Here is a 12,674-nt window from a genome sequence, read left to right on the forward strand (position 1 = left end):
AGTGGAGCATTTAACGCTTCTTTCCTGTAGACCCCTCCCTTTTAACGTGGTGCTCATCTTGCAACCACCGGGTGAAACGAGGCGCCGACAGATTAGCAAGTCCAATAACCCAAGATAGCTAATTATATCTATCACTAGTAACTAAGCCTACTAGATGAAAAATAATGGAGATCACAACCTAGTATCAAATTATGCATGTGTTGTAAAATGAGAACATGGAAGGAAACACACACAAGCTTGACACAAGAGATGTTCATTTCAGGTCCAAATGAAGTGTTATCAGTCAAAGAGAATTACCTGGTAATCCTCACAGCGGTAATCTAATTGTCCTGCTAACTACTGTTATGCTATTCCAAAAAATTAGAAAACATAAAAAAACTAGAAACAGTGAGCAATTAGCAAAAAAACCAGAAAACACGAAAATCAATGCAAAAATAGCCTCTATCAGCAGAGTCTCGCACAAAATTCCTGACAGTCCGCACGAAGAAGTTTTTTGACCTGTGCGAATTTCTAATACGGCCCGCATGAAGAAATTAGTGCCACGCAAAGATTCGCATGCTCAGGCACTTTCTCACATGATACAGAAAGAATCTTCATGCAAAGATTCTGGATCCTTGCGCAAAAATGAACAGTCTCGTGTAAAGATTCCTGAATCTGTACAAAACAGTACAGACAGAGAACAAAAAAATGATTAAAAAAATGTAGAAAGAGGCCAGAAAAATTGATTTTCCTGGCCCCACAGTGGGTGCCAGAAATGTATATGTGAAAATGCAGCCTATGCTAACACACACACTTCAACATGGTCCTTATTTGCAGATTCATCCTAGAATGAACATTGGATTGTTCATCCAAAAATTAGCCGGTAAGGTGACCTATTGCCTTCTATCTAAAGGGAATCGCTTGTTAGATATCCTCAGATTTGAGGTGTTAAGCAATCAGACCCTCTATAAATGAAGGATTTAAAAGAAAATATGACTAATCTATATGAGAATGCAGATTAATCTAGAATGGAGTATGCACTTTTAATCTAAGAACATGTAAAAGAAGATTATGCTAAAATGTATGCATATTATGCTAAATGAGATTAAACTAGAAAATGAATATCTTATGAAAATAATGAGCTCAAATGAATGCACAATCCAGTAGCAATTCGATACAAATTCTCATTCAACCTCCAAAATGAAGAGATGAAGGTCTCTTAAATAGACTTTCCTGGAATCCATCAACTGTCGAGATTGATTTCAATCAACGGTCAGGATTGAAGATGAATTTTAGTCATAAAGGAAGATTCCCAAATTAAAGGGAATTAACTAACTCAGATTTGAGTGTAAGAGTCAGTCAACTCAGATAGACTTTAGTGTAAAAGCAAGTGATCTGGGTCACTTCTAATTTGATCAACAGTGAACTGGGAATTTTCTTTTTTTGAACTGAAGAGAGATTTTGGTGAGATATTTAATTTAATAAAATGAGATATGCTCTCATAATTACCTTTTCTATTTAATTAAATAATTCTATTTAATTAATTAGAGACACTTTTCTTATTTAATTAAATAATTCTATTTAATTAATTAGAGACACTTTTCTTATTTAATTAAATAACTTCATTTAATTAATTAGAAATGGCTTCCCATTTAATTAAATAACTTTGTTTAATTAATTAGAAGTAAGTTCTCCATTTACTTAAATAATTTTGTTTAATTAATTAAAATAGGCACATTTATTAAATTAAATAAATTTAATTCCATAGTACATTAGCATTAGGATATAATTTAATTTAATTAAAGTATAAATACTTAGTAATTAAATTAAATATTAATGAATAGGTTTAATGTGACTAATATGAGTAAATACTATAGGAATTAAATAATAAGCATGATGAATGTAGATTAGGGTTTTTTGCATCTGACAATTAAGTCAAGTAGCGAGTAGCCGAATAAGAATTTTCCTAATGGAATAGGACTTTAGGATTGGTCAAAAATAGACCAGAATTGGTATCATGGCAATGAGCCAATTTTAGGGTATTACAAGTATGGCCCAAAGCATGACTATGATACACCTATTGTGAGGAAGAACAATAATTGTGTGATCTTTTAATTCTAGTGTTTACCTTATGTTAAAAAATTCCATTTTTGTAATGAATTGGAGAAAGGGTCACTATTGTTTTTACATAGCATTTTGTCTCATGTGAGTGCACTTTCTGTGGCCTCACAATGTGATGAAATGTGAAACATCTTTTGGGTTTCATTGAAGTTCCCATTGATGATTTCATTAGTAGAGTTGAGGAAGTGTTTCTCCTAATTTCATTGGTTTCATGCCAGATCCTTTTTATAGTTTAATTTGTAAATGTGTTGTTGTTTTGGCTTATGTCTATTACGAATTTCTCTTTCAATAATTTTCTTTAAATCTCTTGTTACTCTATCTTTGTTTTGTTATCTTCAAACATTTGGTTAAAATAGGAACTCATATAGTTGCAGTGATAAATTGCATTCATCATAAAACAAAAAATAAAAAAAATATATTGGTTTTTTGGTTATGTTTTAGCAAAGTTGTGTAGAATTGGTGGATACCAGCAAAGGCCTCCTTGTGAACATTCACATTTATCTTCAACTGAGTTACCCAATAGGTTGAAAAATAACCATCTGAAACCTTGGAGTTGGTCATCAATCATCTTTTCAATGTTAACGTTGTAGCTTTAGTCGAATTGATTTGATATGGTATACATTATTGTTATTGGTAATCATCATTTACTATATATACTTATCCATGTTAACAATATATATTATTGTATATAATACATATATATTATTATATATAATATATATTTATTATAGTATATAATATATATTATATTATATGTATATTATTATACATATTATTATTCATGTTAATATAATATTATTTAAATGGTGATTACACCATAGAGACATGTCTCCTCTCATATTTATATGAGATCCAAATTTGCATTAGGAGATCATCAATAACAATGGCTATGATTCTACATTTACAGAAACAATCCTAGAAATTAGCATGTTATTAGAGTAGGACTGCAAATGTAAGAAATAACAATATGAAATAATTTGACTTAGAAATTTCAAATTAAGATAACACTATTTATTTATAGCCCAGATTGTATCAACAAGACCATGCTTGATGAGATTCATAGTCTTGTTAATGATCTGCATGACTTAAGACTACATTGATGAGATTCATAGTCTTGTTAATGATCTGCATGACTTAATGATCATGTGGGCCTCATTTTCACTATAAGCCTAGTTGGACCTGTGTAGGAAAATTCCATCCTAAAGTAGCATAAATTAATACAAGTGAACACATTAAAGAAACAAGTTTTAAACACATGTGAACTATCCAAATCAAATATGTTTGCATTAATAATTGGACCAAAATTCTTTAGAAGAATTCTTCCAAACACTATTACTAGGTGCTGAAAAATCCAGGATGATTCTTCAAAAAAATTTTAAATACTATCATCATCCATAAATATGCATTGGATTTGTGCATTCACTATGGACTAATTCTAAAAGTGTGCAAGTGTTTTATGAAATTAGAAAGGTCATTAGTGAAGTATCTAGAGCCAACTTATTGGTGCATTATGGATTGAGAGGTTTCAAATGATGAGGAAATGTTCAAAACTTGAACTGATATTCTGTATAGGTAAGAATGCACACAAGAATCACCATCATGATATATTCAACCATGCAAGAGTATAAATTCTTACAAATATTTATTTCATCAAATGATGACTACAATGGAACATTTCCTTTAAGTAATAAAGTTAGTAGATATATAACAATGAGAAAATGAATAGTTGTGGAAGTTAAATAGCCCAAAGATTATCTTATCATATCTAGCACAAGTTATTTGATAAAATAGAGGTGCACAACAACTTTATGATATTGTAAGAATTCAAACTTTATATCCAATTGCCAAATAATAGATATATTTATTGAAAGATAAAGGGAGTATCTCTATTTCCAAAGTATTACATTGAACAAGCTGCTAAAAAAATATGACATCACCATATTGCAGTGTGAAGATTTAGAGGGTTGTGGAATGATATAACCCTAAAGTTTGAAGACTAATTATTGTATGTGAGATCCTGTTGAAACTACCAAGATTAATAAAATATCTTCATGTTAATAAAAATAATGAATACATAAAGGAAATTATTTGCTAATCTAGAAATATGTGAGAATTAGAGATCATGTCCTGCAACATGAGAACAAATATATAAGTTTTATGTATACATGTGATGCTGAGTATAGAGTGCCATGGAACATATATTTTAACACTATGATATTATCCAATTTTAACACTAGTTTCATCCATTCAAGATGAAAATAATGTTGACATTGCAATTAAGTTTTTTTATTAGTGACACACACACTTAATCAGATGGTTGTATCTACCAAGCTTATAGTATAGTTAATAGTGTGTTTCCCCACTTTTCATTCTGAATCCATGATGCAAAGTGAAAAATGTTATGTCTTGGTTAAGTCTAAGTGTGCCTGGGTCTAGTTTTAATCTTTCTTAGGTACAAAGTTTCTCCATCAGATTATCCATTCTTTGCTTCCTTCAAATCACATGGCCGGGTAGGTTCCCTCTATGTCATGAGTCTGTGGTAGTCTAGGACCTAATCTAATGGAGATTCTTACAATTCACAAAGTGATCTTTGGTAATGAACTTGTTTCTAGCTTATCATATTTTTCATGAGAAATAAGGGAGCTTGCAAAGACTAGAGTATTGTCTTCTCTTCGATGGGTTTTCTACCCTTGAAGGTGATTTCCCGCAAAGACCAACAAATGAGCCTTGTAGGCTGAAGCAAGAAGAAAATAAGTTGTCCTATGGATAAGTCATATCTCCATTATAGTCTTCCACCTTGGAAAGCATTTGGAATCCATCATAGTGCTCAAAATCACCTCTAGTGAAAAGCTCTAAAGAAGCTTCTCCACAGTGGGCTTTTGACCCATGAAGTCAATTTTTTATGAAGGCATTGGTGAAAGAGAAAAACAAGTAAGTGGGCCCCACTTCAACTTTCATAGCCCTTTTGTGATTTTCTAAAACTAAGAGGCATATTGGCTTAAAGGGTAAAGTCAAAATAAAAGCATGGGTGAAAAAATGGAAATCGTCTTCACCTCAGTGGGTTTCCAACCCTTGAAGGTGATTTTTCGTATCTAGTAAGAAAGTGGCTTCAAAAGAATGTTGGGCACACAAATTGATCACAAGATACTTAAAGATGGTAATGAAAATAAGTTAATTATATTTGGGAAGGTATTTTGAGAAAAATCTAACTCGACAGATATTTCCTTACGAAGTACTCTGTTTTCAATTCTCTAAAATTGGGTAAAAAAATGGAAAGGTAAAGTTGAAATAAAGGAAAGTTTCTATTAAGCCAATGAAAATAGTGAAAATACATGGAAATATCCATTAGGAACTCTTGCATTTACTGATCTAATAGATTCATCCTTTAATTCATTCATGTGGTGTAGATCCTGAAAATTAATGGATGGATTAGAATACCTATATAGAGGGAAATATAATAGTTTTAAAAATCAACACTTTTCTTGAACTATTATATTGCCAAAATTGTGTAGCATTTTCAGATTTCCTATGTTGCAAATTCATTTCTCTGTGCCTAATACGGATTTGAATTTGTGAATTTTCCTATATTCTGATAGAATGGTAACCAGATTCATTGGGTTCGATGGACTAGGTGGGATCAAGTCCACATTACAAAGTTGCATAGATACTTCACTACATTTCTATGACATGCAAGACTTTCAAAGGAGGTTGAGGTCAGAGCTGATCCACCCCATAACTGAGAAACTCTGAGGGAGTGAATTAGTGGAGGTAGCTAGTTTCTCGGTGGCCATGCAAGCTCTAGAATTGATTTTTGAATGCATAAATCATTACAACCCAGACACCAGGCAAATTTTTTTACCTAATCATATCGTGCTAATCTCAATTGATAGGCAAACTATTGTGAATTTCCTCAGAATCCTAGAACAAGAAGAATTCTCAGAATTGATAGTAGGAGGGGCAATTTCTGAGTTCTCCTTGAAGAAAATGGTGTGGAGAAAAGAAATTATGAGATCCTAGTTCCAAAAGCTATGGGGCACTAAGAGTAAGGTTCCTAAGACTCTTTTCGACACTAATCTCAAGCCTAAGATCATAGACATTTTGGTTCTCTTACGTAGATTGAAAGGTGAGGTAGAAGCACTTAATTTTGTTGAATAATATTTCTTTCTGGTGCAAATTATCTATTTAGATACACATTATGTTGACTAGGCTTATGAGGTAAGTGAAAATTTGTCTAGAGCTCTCAGTGTTGTGAAGTTCTAAAACACCTTTTAATTGTATTCATTTCTAATTTACATGTTAGCATCTCTTCAATTGTAGCCAGGTTTTTCGAGATTAGAAAATTTTCCTAATGATGTAACAAGAAATGCCCATAAAGGAGATTCAACACAGAAGTTATGGTGGCCATTAGTCAATTTGGGAATTATTTTATCCAATTCTCAACCTTTTCCTATTTGTGTCTTGTAGCTTTTGATGGATTCCCTTTGAAGCTACCTAGATACTCGAGTGACATGATTGTGTTGATAGAGATTGTGAGGTAGGAAGTCCAAGTGAACATGCTAAGTGGAAGCCTGAAGAAGAAAAGGTATGAATTCCCTATGAAGGTTAGGGCTTATAGTTGTGAGTCTTGATCTAATGCAAAGAACATGCTCAAGGCCTTCAAGATGAAATACAAATTGGAAGCATATGAGGTCATAAGACCTATGTTCAATCCTAATGGATATGCAAGGGATGTGTTACAAATTGAGAGTGTGATCAAACATATTACCACTATAGAAGATTATTGGGCAGATTGCAAGGATGAGCTGGAGAACCAAGATCATGCTTTCGCTAGGCTCACAGTGGAACAAGTAAAGACATATGGTATTGATCTCAATGTTGAAGGATTGGAGGATGATGGGCAACATATGTATAGTAACATATATTTAACTAAGATAAGGAACACTCCTATTAGTTCAGAGCCTTACATTGATATAGAAGAGGACTTTGATGTCATGATGGCCCAAATCATTAAGAGAACTGGGAATGGGTTGAATGGATCACTAAAAAGAGTCAGAGTAAGAGCACAACCACTCAAGCTTTTTCAACAACTACTACTCCCACTTCTTCTCAAAGTGCTACACCTAGTGTCATAACAAAAACCACTCAAGGACTAGCTCAACCTATAGGAGGAGGTGATCAACCTCCAAACAAGAATGTTTCAATAACTCAGACTTGTTAGGATGGTTCTCTACCAGTTATTGGAACCCAAAATGGTGCTGAAGAAAAGAAAACATAGGAGCCAAAGGATAGTGCTTCCACTCCAGTCCCATCCCCTCATGGCACTCCAATTCCAACTCCTCACACTACTCTAGTTCCATCTCCTCATACCACTCTAGTTCCATCTCCTCATCATAGCCCTATCCCATCAATAAGTGCTTCACTTATGAGGCCAAGTGGTTCCCTTATACAAATAGTAGATTTGGGAGATGGAAAGAGCAATAGCAGTGAGTCTACTAAATCTGATGAGGCAACAAAGAAAACCTAGGAGGTGGAGAAAAGTCAAAGCTCTTTTGGGCTCATTGCCCAAGATCCAAAGAATCCTTTCTCCTCAACTACAATGGTGGTGACCCTAGCTAAAAAGAAAATGTTTAGCATAGAATCACTTTGGACGACCTCCAAGGTAATAGGTACTAAGTCTTGGTTGGAGGACACTTTGGAAAGGAAGAGAAAAAGGAAAGGTGGAGGCAACCTTGCCAAGGATATTGTTTCTATTGTAGTTCATTCTGGAGCAGCTCTTACCAAAGTTAAGAAGCAGAAGACTTTGTCCATACTTGGGCAAGTTCTAGAAATAGGGCACTTAATAATGGAAATAGCCAAGCCAAAAAAAGAAGGAAGAATCAAGGACATGATAGCTAATGATTTCACTTTGCTCTCAATTGATCTTCTAGAGGCTAGACATGATACAAAGGTTGGCTTGTGGAGGTCAAGTAATGAAGTAATAGAAGGATAGTTAGAAAGTCTAAAGTTGTCAAAGATCAGGATGAAGGCTAAGATAGAAGAGTTGAACAATTTCATCAGGCAACTAGTCACCCCATCGGCAACTATTTCTAGTATATCAATGACAAAGAATCCTACTGCAGTTGAAGTGCAAGCCCTCATTTCCCAGCTTCAAGAAGATAGACAATTCAGTCAAATCAAGAAATAATGGATTGAGAAGCTCAAATTAGAAGGAGTTTCTATCATAGAACAAATTGGTAATGTTATCCTTAGATTGGAAATATAAAAGGATAACCTCATATCAAATAGTAATACTCTAGCTAGATAAAGGACAAAGTGTGATGATTGCATCTCCCTTCTAAAGATGATCATCCAGATGAAAGCAAAGGAAGCAGTTGAGGCAAAGATCTTGAAGAAGGGAAATGAACCCCTATTCGAGTGGCTTTAAAGCATGTAGTTCAAGCTAGAAATGACCCAGCTAGCTAAAAAGGGACTTAAAGAAATAGAGGATAAAGAAAAGAAGACTCAAGATAGAGGATTCAAACTCATGAAAGGGTTACACACTAATTCAAAAACTAGTGGCCAGGGAAAGGCTCTCATTGGAATAGATGTAATGAAAGGTAACTTTTCTACATTTTTGGATAATCTGTCCATAGTGGTTTCCAGTAGTCAAAATAGAGTTGCAAAACTCCAGATACTCAATGGATGTATACACGTGGCTATGGAGGAGTTTCCAAATTAGTTGAATGTAGTGAAAGAGCTAGCTAGGGAACATTCAAAATGGCTCATGAGATTCACCAACATACACGTGCCTAACTATGAAGAGCTAATTCCAATTATAATTGTTGCTAAGGCATATAGAGCAAAATTAGAAACGGGGAAGAAGTCTAAATGATTTACATTATGCCTTCTTTTCTTTTCTTTTTTGTAATTTTTGTAATATGATAAACTAGCATCTTGCCATTTATCATTTTTAGAAGATGAACCAATTAACCTTCTATTGTAAGGGTCATCTCAAAACTCTATATGCATGAAATTTAAAGATTAATGAAAGGTTGGCAAATTTTTGGTGTGAGATACTTGATGTTGCAAAGACAATTAATGGTATTTTGTGTCAATTATTTCCTGTTCCATTTTCTGTTATTTCTAGTTTTTGTTTTCTCTTTTGTCTAAATGGAAGCAAGGAAAGGACATAGTTTCACTCCCTTGTTTCGAGATAGAGAATAAATGTGATAAGAATTTTTATTATTTTTTTAGAGAGAAATCTCTTGAATTTTTTTTACCCATAACTAATGGTAGTTTAAATTCAAATTAGCTAATTTGAATGTTGGCTAGAGTGCTATTAAGCCTCGTGAATGCATAATATGTGTGGGTTCATGAACTTAATCAAATCTTCAAAAATCTTCATTTTGTCTAAGTTAGATTCTATTTAGGTCTAACTTGGTTTTACCTCTTCTATTCTCAGGTCAAGAACATACCCCTAATTAGCTTTAGGAACAAAACATAATTCACTGAAGATCTATCATTGGGAGGTGTATCTATCAATATAGAGAAAAGCCTATTTATCTGTGAGTGGATTTTTAGCTATTTGTAACCAAATATTTTTCCAAACTTGGGTATTAAATAGTAATAATCAAAAGAATAAATCTATTTACCAAAATAGTGTTAACCAAGTAATTCAGGTTCTATTGAGATGTACAGTTGCTACTAAGTTCAAAGAACAATATTCAGTTTGCACCAAGCAGTATCTACCAAGTTGGTGATTATCAATATAAACTAAGCTTCATAATGTTTACCGAGTTCCTCAGCAGAAACTAAGTTCTCCAGTGTTTACTAAATTTGCAATTTTAGTAATGTGAATCTAGTGTTGATCGAGCTATATACCAAGTGATTCAGTTTATACCAAACTTGTAGTGGTAGTATTGATTAAGCTATGTAGTGTCAAACAAGTGATTTAGTTTATATCTCAAGTTTCATAGTGTTCACTAAGTCACCAATGCAAATCAAGTTTAGACTACTTAGAAGTGATCAGTATAAATTGAGCTTCTACATCTACCGAGTGCTTGATGATGCTGAGTATTGACAATGGTTGCCGCATGTTAGAACCTCACCGAGTTGGTCTTCAGAACTTGAGTACTAGTAGTTGGGATGACTTTGTGTATTATGGTGAAAATTGTATTGTAGCCAACTTTGATGAATTATAAATTGGATTGGTATATATGTAATGTATTGTATCACATCCAATAAGATGATATGAATATGAAAGATATATACAAGAGTAGAAGTGCAAAGTGAAAAGGCTACAAGCAGTATAAGGAACAACAAAGATTTATCTATCATAGCAAGGTGATCATTATACTCCAAAGGAATCTCATTCAACAAATCAAGGTTGCAGATCAAAGATCAACCACTGGTTCATGCTAATAGGTTGAACAGTTAAATCCTTTCACAAGGTAGACTTAATAGTCTTTTGAAAATCTCTTTACCGAGTGCATACTTCACTCTATGTTTGTAAATCCTTTTGTAAGGTGGACCTAGTAGTCCTTATTGCTCCTAATAGGGTAGATCATCAGAAGTGATCATTGTAAGCCTTAACAAGCCAACTTTATATTGTAGTACTAAAACTTGTGGGTATCATCCCCAACCTAGTTTAACTTTCTATTTGGAAGGTTTTTGGCTTACCATATTGTTTGTCAAAGTGTTATGAATGTTCTAATGCTTTCATTATTTCATGAATTCAATTAGATTAGAATACATATGTAGGATTAATTGGTAAATTAAGATTTAGTTTTATTAGTTACTGATTCACCCTTCCCCTCTCAATAACTTAGTGTATCTTATATTTCCAACAAATGATATTAGAGCTTTGTGGTTCTCAAAGAAGAATTCTAATAGCTTCAACAAAGATTAGAAGCCATGGAAGTATTCAGACCTGATAAGGCTATTGAAAATGAAAAGCCAGATTTGGAATTAGCTATTGGGCAACTTAAGAAAGAAGAGGAACAACTTTCTCAATCCTTGAAAAGAAGAAAAGATCTTGTAGTACATATGAATGAAAAACTCTAAATTGAAGAAAGAATTGAAGACATCCATTCAAAAATTAACTTGGATGAAGCTAATGAGACAATCATAGAACTATTAGAAAAGAATAGTAACCTTCAAGAAGAAGTAAGAAAGTTGAAAAGAGAACAAGAAATTTAGTCAATAAGATTGTGTGAAGTCATGGAAGAGAAAAACAAGATAAAAGAAGAGATAGAAGGAAAGAACAATGAAATTCAACATCTATCCCTTCAACATGTAGTTCATTGATTAACTTACTAATGAAAATGAAGAGATCATGAATCTAAGATCAAAGAATGAAAGATTGTAGAATGATCTAAACACTTAAAAGAAAACCAATGAGAGGATGATGAAATCTCAAGAAAACATGAATCAATCTAATGAGAAAAACCAATAGAGACAAAAGGGAAAAGTAGGAATTGGATATATAGAAGAAGGTGAATAATCAAAACAAGGAGCTCAAAAGAATAAAAAACCTACTTGCAATCATTTTGGTAAGCTAGGTCATACATCTAACAAATTTTGGAGTAATGGTAATGTTAAATTTAATGGAAAATGCTACAATTGCAATAAGCATGGTCATAGAGATGATGAATGCAAAGAGAAACCTAGATTTGAAGGCAAATGTCACAAATGCAAGAAGCATGGGCCCAAATATTTTGAATACAAAACAAAGATATTGAATCCACTAGAATAGATTATAAATGCTATATTTGGTTGGGACTACAACACTTGGGGCAGATGTCATTACTGTGGAGAATTTGGAAATATTGGAATAAACTATGTGAAACATCACATGAGGACAAGAGACACCACTAGCAGATGTTTTATTTGTACAAAACTTAGACATCCTACCAAGAATTTTATGAACATTGAAGAATTGAAGATGAAAAGAAAACCAAGGCTAACAACATCAAAAAAAAAATGAGACAACAATGGATTCAAAAATATTTTCAGAATGCAAGTCCAGGCAATGAAGCACATGTCACTCAAGAATTGGGTGACTTAAACATTTCTACTTGATCTCCCACAAGGATAACTAGGACTAAGATTTTGAAGAAGATATCTCACATCAATTCAAGTCAACAAGAAAGAAAGATCCATATAAACATTCAAGATGCAAAGGGATCACCAAGTATCTAAATTTTTTTTGGACCTTACCAAGCTAGGTAGGGTTGCAAGACCTTGTCAAGTAAGGTCAGGAGTAACTAAGCCATTATGTGGACACCAAGTCATGAATGGCTCTATCAAGCCATTAATTCAAACTAAGTGGAAGACAGTCTGTAATCAACCAAGTGATCATACCAAGCATTTATGGCAATTTAAAAGTAAAATTTGTTAAAAAGGATGAAAAAAAATTCATTTGTCACCATGAATCTTCAAGAGCTTATGTGAAGAGCAATTTATGTGCATCCAAGTGATCTATGCAAATTGGTGTTGAGGTTTTCTATATTTTTTGTAAACCCTACTGAGCAATGGCATCCTCCAATAGAAAAACCAAGAAGGGGTCTAAAATGTTGGTTTGAGGAGTTGAGTGG

The 12,674-nt window shown here is 33.3% G+C and overlaps 1 pseudogene; it reads left to right on the forward strand.

Annotated features, from left to right (window-relative positions):
- The first annotated feature begins 524 nt into the window (after nt 1-524).
- The window catches only part of LOC149557170 (uncharacterized), a 189,744-nt pseudogene continuing 177,594 nt past the window's right edge, over nt 525-12,674 (forward strand).

The sequence above is a fragment of the Cupressus sempervirens genome, chromosome 5, assembly GCF_028749045.1.
Source record: "Cupressus sempervirens isolate cs-2001-9-10 chromosome 5, ASM2874904v1, whole genome shotgun sequence".
In the NCBI taxonomy this organism is placed as follows: domain Eukaryota; kingdom Viridiplantae; phylum Streptophyta; class Pinopsida; order Cupressales; family Cupressaceae; genus Cupressus; species Cupressus sempervirens.